General features: G+C 41.0%; 1 protein-coding gene across 4 annotated transcripts in view; it reads right to left on the bottom strand.

The window, feature by feature from the left end:
• plekhm1 (pleckstrin homology domain containing, family M (with RUN domain) member 1) overlaps nt 1-2,003 on the bottom strand; it is a 59,730-nt gene extending 57,727 nt beyond the window's left edge. For 2 of the 4 annotated variants that reach the window (XM_047032298.1, XM_047032301.1), the window contains exons 1-3: nt 1,959-1,998; nt 1,745-1,836; nt 948-1,037 (exon numbers count right to left, since the gene is read on the bottom strand). The gene's annotated coding sequence lies outside the window, so the exon portion shown is untranslated. Of the gene's footprint in view, nt 1-947; nt 1,038-1,119; nt 1,336-1,744; nt 1,837-1,958 lie in introns of those variants that run through there. The other 2 variants (XM_047032296.1, XM_047032297.1) reach the window with 2 other exon arrangements.
• Nucleotides 2,004-19,254: the final 17,251 nt, after the last annotated feature.

The raw sequence follows: 19,254 nt of genomic DNA, 5'->3' as shown, positions 1-19,254 counted from the left end.
GACCATATTTACTATATCAATTACTATACCGTGATATATACCGTAACCGTGATATAAAATCACTCATACCGTGATAGGAGAGTTTGGTCATATCGCCCACCCCTACATACAGGCAACACATTTTGCCGTGCTGTTTTAACGTTGTGTGTGTGTCGTCTACACAAGGATGTTAAATTTTGGGTTTTGGCAAATTTGGCTTTCCATAGTAAAATGTTGGCAGTGCTGTCATGTGCCAGTGGGAGCGCTGGTACGGTATGGTCAAGCACACTTCTCTAATTTGAATATTCTAAAACTGGTTGTTCCCATCCTTGATTGTGATTGGCTATATCGCGTTCCATGCCGTTGTAAAATCCAGCATAACCTTACCGGTTGTCCTCGTATATTTGTTTTAACATTCCATATTACTACATAACGAATATTTCAAATAAAAAAACACGGCAAAGGTGTCCATCTGGTTGTTACGTGGCAACGATTTATGTAGGAACTATACTTTGTAGTGGCGGAAGAATTACGGTTTATTATTAAACTATTTTGTTTCTAATTGTTTTTATTTATGAAACCATATCAAATATTTGTAGTAACAGCTTTAGAAAACCAATAAGCCCCGCGAGTCCGTGTTCTGCGCTGATTTTAGAACAGGTAAGGGGAGTTGTTAGGCACGACGCGCAGTGCCGAAAACCCCGTGTGTTTTTCAACGCAAAACACAGCCTCTTGGGGCTTATTGCTTAAATAACTCACCAGTGGGCTAAGTAACTCAGTAAACTATACAGTACATTTTGTAGGTATTTTGATAACCTCATAAAACACTAACCTTTGACTTACTGTTTTTGACATGCTTTTCTGATTGTCCGTAAACTTTCCAAAAACAATTTACAACAAATACACTGTACAACGTGTAGTAAAGAAATAAGTTGTCATAAATTCTCAGTGTGAAAAGTCAGATTTACCAGTTTGACATCTTTCGCCTCTGGCCCCGTATCTAGGGTTTGTGTGGCTAGCATTGTGTCTCCAGAAATCTTCTAGTCCCGCATTGCAAACTGTAATAAACAAAATAACAAAGTAAATAATCAGACAACTCCACAAAACAAAAACTCTTACTACGTAAAACTATCCACTCACGTTACAACAATGTTCAGCATAGCCCGTAACGTACACGAAACAAAATGATATTTGACTTCGCTGGAAAACCTAAACTCATAAAAATGTAAAACTGGATTAACTTGATTTGTTGCCCCCTGCCATAAATATACGGCTTGTTCCGTGATATTGCTTTGGGTTATTGTCAGTGACAAAATCAGTCACGCAAAGTAGGCTACTGAATGTTTTTTTGGTCGACTGTAAAGGAAGTTGCTAGCCATATACTTCCTGGAACATGGGTACAGTACAGTGACTACTAATCATGGGAACAGTGTGTGTGTTAAACCAAGGCCGACATCTGAACGTGTGACTCAAAATTAGAAATATTATGTCTGGTACGGAGCAGCCTCTATGCATGATAGAGTTCTAAGACTGAAGATAACTCAAGATCTCTTTCAGCAACTGTCTGTTGCACAATTTAAACTGTTCACGGCATATAGTCACCTGAGACTGCATCACTGAATTCTCAATAGAGCCAAAAACATACATTTAAACAATGAGATGGCTGAGAAGATAAGCTAACGTTAGCTAGCAAACTTCGTGTTTGTGAAATGAAAAGGCTTTCCTAAATGTCGAACACGACCCACCAGGCCATGCATGCGCTTACCGTTTTGTGACAGCACCATCAAAATGGCTCGCCAGTTAGCTAGCAAGCTAGCTAGTTTTCGATAAGTCTCTTCAAGACTGTAGACCTATAGCCTAGAACACACAATTCGGAATTCAACTACAGAAATAGAAAATGTAGCCCCAGTACAAGCAGGTAAACTGTTCCAACCATAGATATATAAGCTATATATATATATAAACACTACATGTCTTACGGCGGAGTCTAGAACGTCCGCACATGGCGGCCATCTTGCTGCAGTGACGGTGAACTCGCTCACCCATAACATTGGGTTGGTGCTACATGTACTTTTTAATAACCACAACTTGCTCAATTTTCGTCAGATATGTAGTTATACTTCTATTCTATTTTTTAATTTTTATTATTATTATTATTATTTTTTATTATTATTATTATTACATAATTATTCCTAAGTATGTAGTGGCATAGCTACATCTCTGACGTTGATAACAAACCAAACCGTTTAAAAATCGGTTGAAAATTGAGCAAGTTGTGGTTATTAAAAAGTACATGTAGCACCAATTCAATGTTATGGGTGAGCGAGTTCACTGTAGCAAGATGGCCGCCATGTGCGGACGTTCGACTCAGTTGGCCGGCAACGCGGACGAGACATCTAGGCTGGGTTGCACCAACATGGATTAAATTAATCCTGGTTTAGAGGTAATCTAGGGTTAGTAAATCTATGTTTAAACTGGTTTATAATTAATCAGAGATGTGTTGCACATCTTAATTTTAACTCTGGATTAGCTAAACTAGTTTAAACAAGGATTAAAACGGGATTAGTTTATGTTCAATGTCCGCCATGATGGATTCCGACGAAATGTAAACAAATTCACAACTTATGTTTAACATATATGGAACTAAATAGCCCTAAATGAATGAATGCACTCTTTTTCCTAAACTAGCTGCTTTTTTGCCTGGGTCTCAGGGTTCAAAAGTGGAGTCATCAGGTATGGGCGACATGCATAGCCATTGTCCCCCACTAGGTGTCCACGGATCTCCCCTCTCTCCAGCAGTGCACAAAGTTGACTGTTGTCAAAGATTCGGCTGTCATGTGTCGATCCTGGCCATCTTGCAACAATGTGTGTGATCTGGGCCTGGTCATCACACACAACTTGGACATTAATTGAGCAGTAGCCCTTTCGATGCAGTTCTCCATTCTCACCACCTGGGTTGGTAATGGGAATGTGGGTGCAGTCGATAGCCCCAATTACTCCTGGAAAACCTGCTCTCCCATAAAATCCAGCTGTTGTCTCTCTCCTTGGTACAATGTACTGAGCCTTTAAACTTGCAATTGCCTTGGACACTCTGCTGACAATTCTGCAGACTGTGGATTTATGACACGCAGCTGTACCTGTCGTTCCCTCCGACCGATCCGGGGATCTCAGCTAGGATTGAGGCCTGCCTCGCAGACATCTCCGCCTGGATGACTGAGCACCACCTCCAGCTGAACCTTGCCAAAACGGAACTTCTCATCATCCCGGCCAAACCCTCCATCTCCCATGACCTCTCAATCACCCTGGGATCTGCGACGGTGACCCCCTCATCTTCTGCCAGGAACCTTGGGGTTACCATGGATGACGAGCTCTCCCTCACTGCCCACATTGCTGCGGTCTCCCGGTCGTGTAGATTCACCCTCTACAACATCCGGAAGATCAGGAGATACCTGTCTGAGCACTCCACCCAGCTGCTTGTCCAAGCACTTGTCCTCTCCAAGTTGGACTGCTACAACTCGCTGCTCGCCGGTCTCCCATCATGCGCAACCCGCCCTCTTCAGAGGATTCAGAACGCAGCGGCCCGCCTGGTCTACAATCTACCCAGACGCTCCCACGTTACCCCACTCCTCATCTCCCTCCACTGGCTACCCATAACGGCCCGCATCAGATTCAAGACCCTGGTACTGACCTTCCGAGCAGTGAACGGGACTGCGCCGACTACATCAAGTCTCTCCTGCAGCCTTACACCCCCACCCGCCACCTAGGTTTTCTTCAGACAACCGCCTGGTGGTCCCACCTCTCACAAGCTCTTCTCCTGCCTGGCACCCCAGTGGTGGAATCAACTCCCCACCTCCATCAGAGACACGGACTGTCTCTCCACCTTCAAGAGAAGGCTCAAGACGCACTTGTTCCGGGAGTACAATGGTACTTAGGAATGGTTTGCTGAACCCAACGCTAGTTTCCTCAAGGATCACAATGACTCTTGCTTAGACTGTTGCTCTTGTTGGTTAGTAGTAGCTGATTAAACTGTTGTATTCTATTTTAGTTAATCCTATTTTTATTGCTTTCCTACAGGTACACCTGCACTTAGAGATTAATGTTGTGTAATTTTAACTTGTTTAACTACATGCTCTTATGGTTTCTTCCCTTTAGCACTATTTTTTGGTTGTTCACAATATGTACTTCTTGTTTTTGACTACCCGCAATGCTGTGGGGCTATCTTGTTGTTATTATCAGTGACCTATGCACTTTGTAAAGCTCTCTCTTGGAAGTCGCTTTGGATAAAAGCGTCTGCTAAATGAATACATGTAAATGTAATGTATGAACTCCGAAAAGATCTCCATCAAGTCAGAGGAGTCAGATGGCTGAGCGGTGAGGGAGTTGAGCTAGTAATCAGAAGGTTGCTGGATCGATTCCCCGCCGTGTCAAATGATGTTGTGTCCTTGGGCAAGGCACTTCACCCTACTTGCCTCGTTGGGGAATGTCCCTGTACCTACTGTAAGTCGCTCTGGATAAGAGCGTCTGCCAAATGACTAAATGTAATGTAAATGTAAAAAACCATCTGAAAACACCCTGTAGCATAAAATCGCAAAGCTACTAGGAGCTGGAGAAGAGGTGGCACAGCAAAATTCCTCTCACTTCCATGCTTGTTTGCTGGTACAACCTTCCCATTTAGACTCTTTTGTAAATCTGTACCGCTGTGAAAACTCGCTGTTGTCATAGAATTCAATTGGGTTTAGCCTATTTCTAATTTTCCTGCGAGGAACTCTTTCCTCTAACCCCATCCAGCGAACATATGCAGCCATATTGTCAATAAAACTGAGATAAACCTCCTCCAGGGGTGGTTTAAATATAACTGCTAATCCAGGTTTAGACTAGGTTTAAAATGACTGGTGCAACAGATTTAAATTTAATCTAGATTTAAATGGAAATTAAACAGAGATTGCCTAAGGGTTAGATTTACCCAGGATTAATTGTAAACTAAGGTTAAACTAGGTTTAAAATTTGGTGCAACTGGATTAAAAGACAAACCTGGTTTAAACAAACCAACCCAGTGCAACCCAGCCCTAGTGTTAATATATGGTTCCAACCAGAGAATGTCTAATAAAGAATATTTATCCTTAGAATAGAATCCTTAAACAGGCTCTGCAACACTCACAGGTTGGTTGATGCATTATGGGATAAGAATATTGTATTAAACCTGCGCCACCTACTGCTTTCCGATGTAATGTCACTACAGTGACAAGTCACAAAAGTAACTCGTATCAGGAATCTTAATCAGTGGCGGAACCGAGGAATAACGTGGTCCCGGTTCTTTGGACACCACAAGATAGAAAATCAGGAAATTACGTACTAGAATGAAGAGAGTTCGTGCAACTTCGGCTCTTTATCAGGAAATGACGTATCAGAATTAAGAGAGTTCGTGTAACTTCGGGTCTTTAAATCGATTGTCAAGAGCGTTTCCATGGCATTCAGAAATATACAATCGCTCAAATCACAATTTATATCAGAAATGCACGAGCAGTCATCAAACAAAACAGGTACTTTATGTAGCAAGCTTTTTGTATTTTATTACTAGAATTTGTTTGTTTTAGAAGTTAAAGTTGTTTGCAAAGCAATTTGTTTTGCGAGTTATAATGACTTATAATGCCGTCAGAGTTCTCCTTGATTCTAGCTAACGTTGTTAGTTATTGGGTTGATGCTGACGTTGTTAGTCACTTTTTTGCATTCAGTTACATGTAGGAACATCTGTATTACATGCTTAGACAGCAGCGGCCGGTGTTGGACCGAAAACACCGGCTCATAGAGGGCGCTAGGGCGCCGCCCCACCACTGCTGCATCACATTCCGACCTGAAACTTAATTCAGTAAGACTTAAAAAGAAAGAAAAACATGTCTAATGTGTATAGTCAATATCATATAGCTAAAAGAATATTGAATCTGCAAAAAAATGTGGAAGAAAAAAATCTACGTTGTCTAAAGTTAGCTGATAGGCTACGTACTTCCGGCTGGGTTAAGGAGCAAGGAGCCCCATTGACTGTCGTTATAAATTGTAGGCTAGGTTACATGTAGGGATGGGCGAACGATGCCTTGAGAAGCTTTGGTGGTTTCTTCCGGATTGCTCCGAACCAAAGAGCCGAACTATTGGCGCATTGAAATTGGAGAGCACAGGGACATCTAGTGGTCAGCTAAAATTATAGCAGCCATTTAAACCAACTGAATGCGATATACCAGTAGTTTCTGTCGTACTTAGCCTCGTTAATTATTCAATGTCGTTCATTTTTGTAAGGCTACGTGATGGTCTAATTTTCGTATTCATTCATTAAAACCATACATGTGTATTGAGAACTGTGTAATTTTCATACAATAAATATGTTTTACTGTGATGTACTGGTCTACACCACACTTTGTAATGTTCTGCAAACAGTAGAAGGGCGGTAGAATGCTTAAGTGTATGGAAGTATTAAATGGCTGCTGATACAGAGCGGTAGCTTACACAACCACTCTGCTTATATAGCTGTCTCATTCCTTACATTTGTGATATGTATTGTGAATCGGGGGAATACTTGTGGGGGTGTGCTTATGCAATATAAAAAGGCAGTGTACCATAACAGGGTTCAGGGGAATCGCTTTCTTACTCCGGTAGCATCCATACTCTATCGTCTTTTATTTTCTGCTCTTCTGCTAATAATTCTCAACTGTACTACTCTTCTGCTAATGAACTATACTCTTCTGCTAATATAACCTACTTCTCTTCTGCTGCTGAACTACTCTTATGCTAATATAACCTTCTTCTCGTCTGCTAATGATAATTCTCTAATCGTCCTCTAATAATAACTATGTACTCTATTAATAACTGTTTGCGCTTCTGCCAATGTAGTGTTCACCTCCTATTAAGACGACAAGCACTGGTTTCTTTCCCTCTTCTAAGGTTTAGAAGTGCGCCAAAACTTTGAACCAGTTTGTGACGTCTGAAGCATTGAACGTCATCAATCACGTGGCATCGTCTTTTCACACAAGCTCCAAACCACTTTTTCGAAACTCTGCATATTGGTTTTGCGACACAAGCATCGATGCGTCAGTGCCATATGTCCCATCCCTAGTTACATGCGTAGTTCGCTCCTCTCAATGCAAGTGATAGTACCTCTCTGGGGCGCAGAATACCTGCGCCCCAAACTGCTGGAGTGGGTTGCACCAACTAGTCTTTGCTAAGATTGTCATAAGTCCTAAGTCAGTCTTTGTTAAGAACGGTCTTAGGCCCATATCTAATGCCTGTTGCACCAACATAATTTATGACCAGTCTTAAAGGGGCAATTGACTGGGTTTTTTGGGTATTTCACACTGTTCCTTAAGGTCTCCGAATAGGGTATGTAACATTGGTTGGGTTGAAAATGGCCCGGGTGCTGTTCTATGCCCTCTGACAGATCCTCTGAAATGTTCCCGGGAAAAAACACTAGCTTTTCTCCTTTTATGGTATGCTCATTAATATTTAGATAAGCTGCGCGCTGATTGGTTGGTTATCAACGAGTGAAGCTGGGAGCAAAAACGCAACACGACCAACAGCAGCACTTGCTGAAACACCAAAGTTGGAGACTTGAAATAAAAACGCGCAAATAAATCTATTGTGTCTACACAACACTGTTTTCAACAGATTGACTATATATCATTTGAAATGATAACATTACTTGTTTCCACTTCAGTTGTTGAAGCAAACTGGATTGACTTAGGTGGGTAGAACGTTAGGCTACAGCTTAGCAACCAAACCATATCGTGATTCTACTCGGCTTCAGTTAGCTAGCTAGGCTAGCTCTAGATATCTTGCTGTAAAATAACATGACAAATATCTGGACAAACATGCATCGTGAATTGTAGATTTTCATTACACAGGTTATTTATTGGAATGAAACACAGTCAGGAACATGAATCAACGTTAGCCCCATTGCCAATAAACTAGGCTAAATTATTACACATTCTATGCTCTTGCGTTAACTAGCAAGCTAAACTTGTTTACATGCCTACAGTCTAGGTGTTACTAGTAACAGTTACTAGCAATGCTAACGTATCCTGTATCTAAAACCTGCCTTTCTCCAGTTATTTCAAATAGATTATCTAGACAGGCGTTAGCAATAAGCCAGACTGCAGTTCGTTTTCTGGCTATTTTTCGGAAGCTTCCCTTCTAATGCCGACTACAGCTAGTAGTCGTAGAGTCATTTTGATGTGTGTAGAAACGTATTTAGCATTCTACCTGGTATGCTATATACAGGAAACGTTAGCATTGCTAATAACTGTTAGCACAACATCATACTGTCCTTATAGCTTGCGGTTGCAATGAGCATACGGTTGGAACAGCACCTCTTTCCAGGTTCAGCTTCCTAGCATATCCTGCTTGAAATTGTCCAAGGTTGTCAAACTGTCTTGGGTGAAATGTTCAGAGCAAATGAATGATTGAGTGTCAAACTTCGCCGGGATATTCTCATAGACAACAGCAGCCATGCCTGTTGAATGTTTGGCTCCTTGGGAAGACTGTGAGTGTTAGCCTTCCCTGTACAGCCTGGAACACAGCATTTACGACCGTGGTCCATAATCAATATCCTTGTTATAATTCAAAACGTTCTTCTTTGTAATTCCTTATAAGTAGCTTACACAGAGCAGCGCGCAGCTAAACTAGTAGGGAGGACAGACCAAAAATTTCCTATCAGTTTTGCTCCGTTTTTCTTTCAATTCCGTATGTAACCTAACGTAACTTAAACGTATCCGAAGTCAAATTTCAGTTACCTCTATTAGTTTTCTCACAAATCCCGTTTTTAGGCGTGATTTTAGGTAATTTTTTGAAACGTTCCACCGCTTTAAGCCTTGAGTTTTATGGCACCGAGAAGCTGTCAAGCTCCCTTTAAGAACGCCATTGTTCTACGTCACAGAGCTCTGCTTCTAGCCAGGGCGGGAAATGTGACTTACATTTGTAATTTAGCAGATGCTCTTATCAGATTCTCTGCTCTTATCCAGACTTACATTCTTTGTACATTGCGAGCTAATGCGGTGTCCAGTACTTCGCTATAAATAATTATGTTAAATCGAGACCACAAATATGCAAACATTTGTCCCGTTTAGCATTACTGCTGTAATGTAAATTTTTGGCCAATTGGGGGTGTATTTAACGTTGAACAGGGTGTTTGTGTCCTTGTGACATTGCTCATTATTTTCAAATACCTTGATTTGAACACGTCTGTTTGTTTATGATGGATAAAAAGTATACACTAATCGTATTATAAATAATATACTTTATTTATAGGGATATGAAACTTATGGTCCAAAATTTAGTCATTGCCTGTGAAAAAAACTACAGGTTGATAGCTCTCAGAGGACAATTGGGCACCTCTGCATCCATGATGGTGAAGGTTCAGGGGAGTAACTTTTATCTATTACTTCTATACTAGCTATGACAGTTTGGCTTAACAGGGAGTCACCCCATTACAGGGCCCCCTGTCTCATATCACCAAACTGTACTACTTACATTTACATTTATTCATTTAGCAGACGCTTTTATCCAAAGCGACTTCCAAGAAAGGTAAGGGGGTTTTCGGCACTCCGCTTCGCGTCGTGCCTAACAACTCCCCTTACCTGTTCTAAAATCAGCGTAAACCACGGCCTCTTGGGGCTACTACTTCTAATCCTACCTGTATCTACTTTTATAGACATAGTCCGTTTTAATATTGCAAAGCTAAGTCTGTCTGTGTCCGCACAGGCCCACTTGATCAGACAACCCAATGCTAAAACCAAACAAATACTACTACTACTTACCCAATGCAGCTATCAGATATTATGGCAGACCATTTGGCTTAACAGGGAGTCACCCCCTACTGGGGCCCCCTGTCTCATATCACAAAATGGTCCATCATGAATATCCTCAAGCTACCACAAAGCCTGAATATTACAAACCAATAGCTAAATGACACACTGCAAAACTAAGTCTGTCAGTGCCGCACAGGCCCACTTGATCAGACAACCCAATGCTAAAACCAAACAAATGAGTATTTACCCAATACAGTCTGAATATTACATACCAATTGCAAGACTACAAACCTATTTATAAATCCTTTCACAGATGTTCGAGCTGAGGCGAGAACTTCAGCTTTTCTATCTGGATCTAACCCTGACAACCATTCCCAGGACCTATTCTGCTTAAACATGACCATACCCTCTAATGCTATTTTACTTGCCCTGAACTTTGATCTAATCAAATATCCCAAAATCCCTCTCGCATGAAACATTTGTTTTGGGCACTGATCTGAGGACATGATACTGATCTTCCGACACATCATCATACCGTCCATGTTCCAAGTGGTCCGCTACCAACCTACAGCAAACTTTCACTAAACTAGCAGATACAAGTTCTAGAACTTGTTGAGTCATAGCATCAAACTCTTCTGATGTTGACTCCAACAACCTATCTAAGATGGGTCCTCTGTGGATGTCTACATCCTCAAACAGAGTGACCTCACCCTTCATAAACTGCCTGCTGTCTGCCTGCCACTCTCTAAGCTTTATAACAAGCGTTCTATACCTATCATTCAATGCTAATACATGTTCAGTAGGCGCCCATATATGGGAACACTTTCTGGGGCCAAGGTGGGGCCCAGCCGCGATGCCAGCAATAATCATGTTTCTTCCTAAATATTTTAAGAAATGATAACTAATTTTATTTTGAACTGAAATACTCACGATTAGGGCCTACTTAAAAAAAGCAAACATTAACATTGTATTGTTGGCTTAACCGGTGAAGACCTCACCCTTTGTAACGAGTGGTGCGAACGCAGGGTTGGACCAAGTGTTGATTATTAAACAGAGTCAGGGTACAGGACAGACTACACAACATAACGCTAGACCAAGTTAGCCGGTGACAATGCTAGATAATGGTTGTTGTTGCTTGCTTTCCAGTCAACTTCGAAAGATGCTCCCAGCCAGGCTGCAGAGACCATCGATACATCTATGGCAGAGACGAGCAGCAGTAGCCACGATGCTAGCCAAAAGGAAGCTAGTTTGAGGAAAGCTGACACTGAGAAAGCGCATGTTCTGCATTGCTCATTGCTCTGAGGATATTCTGCACTTTACCTTAACCACTTAACTGTGGCAGGAGGAGAAAGGTCCTTAAGTAAACTCAAAATCATAAAATTGCTCCACAATGAGCCAGGAGAGGCTCAATCACAATACTTGCCATTGCGTGTGAAATGGCTAAACAAATTGACTTCAAATACATTATAAAAGACTTTGCATCCAGAAAGACAAGGAAGATAGCTGTATAACAGGCAAAGATGAAGGCAGGTAAATTGCATTTTATACTAGAAAATGTGGTGTGAGTGTAGCAGATCTCAGTGTATCAAATTGTTATTTTTATGTGTGTGTGTGTCTGGCGCGGTGCCACACAAGTTGTTAAGGCCTTAGTTATATTTATTAAACTTTATGTTTAAGTTTTATGTATAAAGATGTTTATATTTGTTTTTGAATTTGTTTTTCTATAATGTAGCTCCCATTACTGAGTAAGTCTCAGTAATGGGAGTTTACATATGTCTTATGTAGAGAGAGAGCACACGTACATGCGTTAATATAAGTAGCCTAAAGACCTATTAGGGGGGGGGGCCCACTCACTGGACTTTTTCAGGGGCCCAGCCATTTCTATGGGCGGCCCTGCCAGTAGGCCTACAGTATTTGGTCATTTAAATTGGTCATTTTGTCCGGTAAAGTTACATCTTTCCTCTTGTGGGTTTTGCTTTTATCTTTTACCCTAAAACAAACATTTGGAATTGCAAGCTGTCAATATTCTGCTCTAATCTCTCTCTGTTTTGAGCTCTGCATTTACCTGCTCGAACAATTGCAAATTCCCTTTACATCGAACTTCAAGGGGATCTATGTGATTGTCTTTCCTCTTAATTTTTCTATGTATGTTACGTAGGCTACGTTGACCAGACTTTTCTTTTTTTCTCAGCCTGGTATATTTAAAGCCACATATATGTGCTGGCATTTGAAATACTAATTTGTGACTACGCGTGATAATGTCGATCATGATCCCATTTGTTAAGGTTTCTAATGGTAATTTACCACAAACCTTAAGACTATTTGGATCTAAAATGGTACCTAAACTTTTGCAAGTGGCTATGTGTTGCTCCCCCTCACCTATGAATGCAATTTCAGTAGTTCTTGTTTTTTTTATCTGCCATAGAATTTCTTTTCTTGCCAAATTGATTGCCAGAAAGAAAGAATATTCGCGCTTTTTTTTTGCAAGTTTTGCATTTCCTGACAGACAAAAAATTTTATGATTGGTTCCGATTTGTGCTACGTGACAAGAACATTTGCATATCACTACCATGAATCATTTCGGTAGAAACATTTATTTAAAAGTCACCAAGAGAGTGGGTTTTATATTACCAACCTTTGTTTTTTGTTCTGCACACTGTAAAGATACATGTAAAATATTTATCTTTCAAACCAGTAACCATGACCGATACTTGCATCCACATACGGGTATATATAATAAGGCTAGTAGCACACACAGTTGATGTGAGCATTGGAAGCAGCCTAGCATGAGTCAAGCGCGGGAGTTACAGAGGCTCAAAACGTCTGACGTCACAGGTTTCTGAAGGACTTATTCAGGGAGCCAAAACACAAAATGTATGTCTTTCGATTTTCTTTAAAATTTGACTGATGACGTCTTTCTACGTAACCTTGCTTTCCAGGAAGTATCAGGGTGGTGCCGACATGTGGGAAAAAGTTACAAGGGAAAAACCAACCTTTTTCTCAATAGAACGTTCAGATTTCAATGCATTCCTATGGGATTTTCAGCAACATGTCTTCAACTTGATTTTTCTCAAAATGTATATGTTTTAAAATTGACTAAATATACCTTATTTTGAAGAAAACAACCTACTCTTTCATTTAAGATATGTCTCCCGGTGGTGCCGACCCTCTATGAAAGGTAGCCAAAGCAGCAAAAACTATAAACATTATTTTCACACACTTCCTCAATATGTATTGCAACCAACATTTGATAGCATTAAGGGGTAAGTGTCTACATGTTAACTGGCATGTTTGTTTTTAATATCTCGATAGTAGTCGCTAGTTATAGAGCTAAGAAAAGGACGTGGACCTTAAAAATTCCGGTGCCAGATTTCTCAGTGGCGTTCTTAGCTACATTCAGGCTAACTTAGCATTCGATTTAATGCGTTTGCTACCGGCGTTCCACAGTATTTGACAGTTGGTTAGCCTAGGCCAAAAATGACGCGTTCTATTGTCCTCCCTACTAGTATAGACGCTACCTCTGGCTGGTCTGGATGTAAATTCTGGGGCGTGACAAAGATACAGACCAAAGCCAATAAGAGGGCGATCACCGGTCCTACGTAGGACCGGTGGCTTTGTTGAAAAGCTAGCGTTTTACAGACAAATTTGTTCTTTTTGAGATTTGAATAGGAAAGAGGTGTCAATGGACTTTGATATTCACGGTATGTTCAGTTTACCCTCCGAACTGTCGTTTTTCAACAATGACAAGGTAAAATCGGTTTTGCAGTCAATTGCCCCTTTAACTAAGACTGGTCGTAACATGCGCGTTCATGAAAGTGCCTGTGGAATTCTAGTATGGAACGTGCGTTGCCATGAAACCAATTAATAACCATTTATTCATTCAGTTCACAACTTTTCCGTCTAATTAGCTATGGAGGATCGTAAAAAAAGAAAGAGTAATTTCTCTGATTCGGAAATAAGAACATTGATTGAGAAGTATGACCAACATAAATATATTTTAACCTCGAAACTAAGCAACACAATAACCAACAAACGAAAAAAGGAGACTTGGAAAAGCATAACAGCAAGTAGGCTAAACGAACTCCAAAATTCTGTGGACTTCCGTACTGTTGAAGAAGTAAAAAAAAATGGCAAGAATTGCTATCAAAGGCCAAAAAGGATACAAGTAGTATGAAACGAGTGCCGACTGGTGGGGGACCACTGCCTAAAGCTTAAATATATAGTGAGACCGTAATCCAGGTTGTAGGCGAGAATTCCCCAGCATTTATTGGGTTGGAGGGAGTGGATAGTGCTGCTCAAAGTCTCTTAAATGCTAGTGATTCTAATGCTAGCTTTGAGACGGACACTTCCTACCAAGAAGAGGAAAACCCAACTGCAGTGCTCAACGTCAGTGTTACAAGTGATAGGCCTAAGCAAGAAAGCCAACCCGTGATCATCAGTGCGGGCCCTGGAGGTAGGCCTAGATCAGAATAGGCATACAGTCAATGATTTAATAAGAAAGAAATGTAATCATGCCTGTTTGATAGCTAAACTAAATCTAAGATCACCCAAATTTTACCTATAGACTTGATGGAGGACGCGATTGCAGCTGGAAACAGCAATCCGCCGAAACGAAGGAGACAGGAGGACACGGCCAGTCTACAAACCATATTGCTCCAAAAGGAGATCGTTCGAGTGGAGGCTGAGACTGTTAAACTCATTACTGAACAGCAAAAACTTCAATTGGAAAAAGAAAAAATTAAATTGGAAATAGAATTACTGAAACAAAAGTTAAATCATTCCACTGAAACTTTTGAAGAGCCGTCCTTCTTCGTTTTGTAGACCTAGGCTATAGGCCAGGGGTGTCCAATCCTGGTCCTCGAGGGCCACTGTCCTGCATGTTTTAGATGTTTCCCTGCTCCAGCACACCTGTTTCAAATGAATGGGTCGTTATCAAGCTCTGTGGAAGCCAGGTAATGACCATTCATTTGAATCAGGTGTGCTGGAGCAGGGAAACATCTAAAACATGCAGGACAGTGGCCCACGAGGACCAGGATTGGACACCCATAGGCCAACTGGTCTAAATGATAGGCTATGTTATATGTTTTCCAGCCATAATGGCTTTATCAATTGCCTATAATAAAAGAGGCTTACACGTTCATTGTGTCTAGGCCTAGCCTGTTTATTTTTTATTCCCACAAACACACACACGCACACATTCACACTTAGGCCCGCAGCAAGTTCACAACGTGAGCGCGGCAACATCTTCTTGTGCTGCAGGGATAGCAGGGGCTTCTTCATCTTGGCAAAGCAAAGGGTCATGCCTTGGTAGAGGTATTCTCTTTTTCTTTGCGATATTGTGCAACATCGTGCAAGCTGCTATCACTGTGCAGGCTCTCTCTGGGTGCATCCTTGTCTCTCCGTGAAGACAGTGGAACCTACATTTCATATAGGGGGGTTGTTGGTTAGGTTGTGTAAGTAGCTATTCCATAGTCAAAAGGTTCTGTCCATGGTGCTGATTATGTGCTTACCTGCACTTGAGCACTCCAATACATCGCTCTATGATCGAGCGGGTAGTGGTATGGGCGGCATCGTAGCGTTGTTCCTGCTGAGTCTGTGGGTTCAATAATGGTGTGAGTAGCCAGCGTTTAAGTGGTAGCCACTATCACCAAGTAAGATCCCGTTGACCCCTCCGGCTTCTAACTGATTGAATAATAATGTTTCCCTGATCCAGCTCACCTGATTCGAATGAATGGTCGTTATAACAACCCATTTAATTGAATCAGGTGTGTTGGAGCAGGGAAACATCTAAAACATGCAGGACAGCGGCCCTCGAGGACCAGGGTTTGACACCCCTGAATATAGTTTCAAAGGGCACATAAGGTAAGTACAAATATTTTTTCATATTGACTTATTTAACCATCTATATGGTCGCAGTCTGTTTTTAAATTATTGTACCAGAGCAAGGAACAGGTCCAGTGCCGGTCTTCCCCAGTCTAAAGCTAGGGACGAAAAGGTGGTCTTGGCCATTTTCTGACAGAGGGGTGGCAGAGATCCGGCACACAGGACTTGAGGGCAGACGCGTAGGGGTGTCAACCAGTGACATTGGAGCTGAGGACAGGTAGGTAAATTGAGCACATTAAGAACAAAGACATTTGATAAGACCTGCGATATGAAATTGTTTTTTTGAAGTAGGCCTACCTGTGTCACAACCACGGTCAGATTGCCTCCTCAAATCTGGACGATGTCCAGCAGAGAAGTGATGTGGAGGACTTGGAAGCATGTAAGGTGGAGGGCTAGGGACAAGTGGTGCAGGAGCTGTAGTATGCCTGGGGCCTGGCAGAGGTCTAGTAGTGGTCTGGCAAACTACATTGAGAGTGGGTGGAGGAATAGGAGGCAATGGAGTGGAGGTGCGTCTTCTCTTGTTCCTCTCATCTGCCTCACTGCCAGAGTCTGTGTCACCAAAAATGATCCTAACAAGCAAAGCAAAACAGCTAACAATCTGGTATGTGCAACATAAAAAACTAGTTTAGAATTGAACAACATTGGCTAATTACTTATCCTAATTAAAAACATCATCTGTTTGTAACTCTTAAGTGTTACAGATCAGTGAGGCCCTCAGATTTTCTCTTACCGTGGCTTACTTTTTCTTTTCCTCATAATCACTTGTTCCTCGTCATCAGTTTGTAACTTTGACGTGTTACAGATCAGTGAGACCCTCAGCTTTTCTTTTGCCTTCATGTAGTCACCTGATAAGTTTTGAACATTTGAATTATTAGTAAATAATTAAATGTAAACTTTCAAATATTTAATGATTTAATAATTTAAATGCCTTATTAAGTTAACTTTCTAAATGGTTCCGTACCAGCTCTTAAGAGGACTCGAACATCATACTGTTTCCAGTCTGGTCCTGGTTCCTCCCGTTTTTGGACAGCTCTATTGATGCGTTCATCACTTTTGTAGTTTGGCCACCAAGTTACACCATCTTCAAACCACGAGTCTGATATAATGTTTACTGTTTTTGTTTCAGTAAATTCCACAACATATACATCTGAAAAAGAAAATACTACGGATTAAAATTAGCATTATTTAATAATTTCTTTGGAAATAATAACCGAAAATGTTTTCCATTCATTAATAAGTCTTTGTAGTCGTTTGTATTGTTGTTATAGTCTGACTTTCAACACGTTCTGAGTGCACTTATTGTAGTTAGTTTCTGTATGTCTTACCAACCATTTTCGTTGACGATACTTACATCATTAAAATTCACAAGTATCCAGAACCCTTTCTGGGCCCTTTTTCATTTGGAGTAAATGTGCTGTTTTTCTGTTAGTCTGGCAGTCATTTGTCTTATTATAGTCATTGGTCTCCCACTACTCAAACTCCCCATCCTCCCTCCTTATACCCACCACTCCAACTATGACCTGTCACTATGCATGTGTAAAAAAGGCTTGACAACAAACCTTTCTTTATAAGGTAAGAGGACACACTTAAAGGAGATGTCTGACACTTTAGCTACCTTAAAAGGTCCTGTTGGTTGAGACACAATAAATGCTCTAAGAAAATCTGAGCCCATAGGATAGCTAAAGAACTTTTCAATTTTTTTGAAAACTTTGAATACTACATAAATTCCTTCCACAGATTGAGTGATGTTATGTAAAACACAGATATCTCTGCCTATAGCAAAAACATTATCGCCTGTGGAAACTTTCACTGTCCATTCTTTAGTATGTAGCTCTCTGTACTGTTCTTCAGCTTGAAGGCCATTAGGAACAGGTCCAACATAATGTTGCCTTTTTAGACCCTCACGACAACCAATGCTGCAGATCTTTTGAACCTCTGATAACCTTCGTACTACCTGAGCAAGAGGAAATTCAGGCTTTCTAACACACCTCTTCAGTTTATGAAGGTAATTTTCAAATGGAAAAGCAGAGATAGTGTCCAAACAACCATGCACATCTGCATCTGCAGACAGGTGGACCAAGGAATGGACATTATACACTAAGGCATCTCTGTCGTACAGCTCCCTAAAATGACTAACAAATGTGGTGAGCAGTGTGTTTGCATATGTACTATACATAGAGCAGAGCTGTGGACTGACAAGGATGGAAATACCTGTAGATAACAACATAAAGTTCTTATATAAATTACTGTCTAAATATGGTTCCAGAACAACAGGGCCTGTATACAAGAGAAATTGTCTGAACTCTGTAGCTTTCCAACTATCTAATTCTCGAAGGGATCGTGGTTTCCTTGCAAACTCTGCTGGTATATACCTACGCATCTGAGTTAAACTTTCTGAAATCCTGTCAACATGACTAGAGGACAAACGAAACATCAGAGGGCCCCTCAGCCAAATGTTTAGCAATCGTCGCATTACACCTAAACATGCAAGGTGCATGTAATCAAGGGGAAACCGAGTTACCATACCAACATCTAAATTAAAAAATCCATTAGGTCCTTCATGGTGATGATCCTCATCAGCTCTCTCTGAAAATGATGAGTCAGTCCGTAACATGTAATTATTTAAAGGGTAAGTCATTCGTCTGTTAATGTAAACACCTGGCTGGGAACATTTATCACATCCGTGATATCCATTGTGAGCATTTGTGTTTTTTACAAATGCCCTAGCAGGTGTATCACACACAACAGAAACCAGTTCAAGGAACACTTTTTTCCCACTGAAATCAAAACCTCTCTGTAGCTGTTGTAACTCACATGTGAAGTCTCGCAAAAATTCTTCAGCTGGATAAGGTTTTTTACTGCCACAAAAAATTCCTATGACAACAGGTTCCTTCATTGGAACACTTAACAGAAGTCCTAAAATAGGCCAAAACTGAATATTTGTGCTTTTAAACAGTGGTAACCCATCAATATTAATCTGCATCTTGAATTTAAAGACATCAGCAACATTGCACATATGTTGAGATAAGGTGTTACGAAGCGCTGCCAAGATACCTGTATAATGATACAACCCACCACATTTTTGTATTTTGTAATTAATTTCTGTTTTGAGGACAGTCCTAGCATCTTTTGGCAGTTCTGGGTGGTACACCCTCAACAGGGTAAGGAGGGCTGTGAGCGCGACCAAAGAAATACTGAACTGTACAGCCCAATTGGCTAAGCTGTCCAAAAGACTCAAATGCTCTTCATCAGTGTCAGCATCAGACTCTGAAACCATTTCTTCTCCCCCCCCATTCTATGTCTGTGTGATGGTCATCTGAATTGTCATCATCCACTTGAGAAATAAAACGCTAGAGTCACAATCATGGTTGCGATCGCTGTCATTGGTGTTGTCACATGGGTCTGCCCTGTTTTCTACCGCCTGTTCTGTTAAATGAGAGTCGTCTGCAATGTTATGGAGTCGTTTTTCTAATGCAAAGCGTGCCCTCCGCCTGACTCCGGAGTCTGTTAATGGAGGTTGCCTCCTTTTCATCTTCTCTCTAAAATAGATTCTGACAGAAATACATGTTTTAAGGTCCATCTGGGGTTTAACCTCAGCCCTCTA

This window comes from Hypomesus transpacificus, chromosome 13 (assembly GCF_021917145.1).
Source record: "Hypomesus transpacificus isolate Combined female chromosome 13, fHypTra1, whole genome shotgun sequence".
NCBI classification, from domain to species: Eukaryota; Metazoa; Chordata; class Actinopteri; order Osmeriformes; family Osmeridae; genus Hypomesus; species Hypomesus transpacificus.
The sequence above is the reverse complement of the archived record's forward strand: the minus strand, read 5'-3'. Positions and strand labels throughout refer to the sequence as shown.